The sequence below is a fragment of the Branchiostoma belcheri genome, unplaced genomic scaffold (assembly GCF_001625305.1).
Source record: "Branchiostoma belcheri isolate BF01 breed outbred unplaced genomic scaffold, Haploidv18h27 scaffold237, whole genome shotgun sequence".
Taxonomy (NCBI): domain Eukaryota; kingdom Metazoa; phylum Chordata; class Leptocardii; order Amphioxiformes; family Branchiostomatidae; genus Branchiostoma; species Branchiostoma belcheri.
The window spans coordinates 237,412-238,734 of record NW_017803840.1 but is presented as its reverse complement, the minus strand read 5'-3'; the positions used below and the strand labels follow the sequence as shown (position 1 = coordinate 238,734).

Below are 1,323 nucleotides of genomic sequence, written 5' to 3'. Positions count from 1 at the left end.
GTCCTGAATGAATGAAGGAACGAACAAACAATGGGTGCATGAATGAATCAAGGATTGAATGCTCCATTATCTCCAATATCATATCTCCGAATATAACACTTCACGCCAACAATACGGTCCTGCACCATACGCGTACAAATGTGACATGAACATTAAAACTTACCAGCTCCTCCACTCCCGCTCCCTACACTGAAACCTGCAGCTGGCCCACGTGAAAAAAAAAGACAAAAAAATATTATGGAACGAAAGAAACTTTCGCCAATTGATACTCTTTCAAGGCAGATTTTTACGATTTATTCAGCCCGCAAAAGAATTCTAGTTGAGACTACATGCCAACCGAAGGGTTCTTGAGGAAGAATACTTTCAACATACCGACAGTTGGCCAGTAATTCGCCAGGAGTGGCGGGAACGTGTCCATACTGTAAGAAATTGGAGTGGTTATTTTTAAGAGGCTTCATACACGCTATTAATAAATGGATGGTTTTTACTGTTCGAAGTGACTTTCCCAAGGGCACAATGTCGGGGCGCATGTCCAGACATGTCCCGGGTACAACTCGGGATCGAAGACGCCACCCCACGCCACAAATGTTAATACAGAACATTATTCACAGAAGACAAGTACACGCCCGCAACATATCTTAAAACGACGCACGTTTTAAACCGGGCCCTACTACATACGTGGGCACAACGAAAAATTGAACTCTGCTCAGAAAAATTCAAATGAAGAATACATCATACTGCATATGTTCTGTGGAACGAATTCTTCGTCATAAACATCAACATTTGGAAATCATTAACGACTTAACAAATTTGCCGGCTTTGAACTAAGTGGTACTTGTACACACCAAAACATTTCACGGTAATTTTTGCCTACAAACACTGCTACAGTTTAAAATCATGAAAAATAATCAGAGAAACAGAAGCAATGCGTACGGGTCGCTTGATGATTCCAACCTCTCGTCCATGTGTTCTTCTGTTTTTGAGTGTCGGCCAGCCTAGGTTGTTTTGTAGTTGAGTGACACTAGTGGTGTATAAATAGTCGTTGCACACGTATCTAGCTGCTCTCTTCTGTATGCTCTCCAGTTTTTCTTCTAGCATGTTGGACTGTGCGTGATGGCGTCTCTGGGGATCCCAGATTGTGGCTGCGTACTCTAACTTCGGTCTAACTAGTGATGTGTATGCTGTATATTTTGATCCAGTGGAGAGTGCCCAGATTGTGGCTGCGTACTCTAACTTCGGTCTAACTAGTGATGTGTATGCTTTATATTTTGATCCAGTGGAGAGTGCCTCCCCTTATTCCATAATAATGTAGTTTATTGATTA

General features: G+C 42.1%; 1 protein-coding gene across 1 annotated transcript in view; it reads right to left on the bottom strand.

The window, feature by feature from the left end:
* LOC109470863 overlaps positions 1 to 1,323 on the bottom strand; it is a 10,816-nt gene that overhangs the window by 2,996 nt on the left and 6,497 nt on the right. The gene's annotated exons all lie outside the window — the stretch shown is intronic.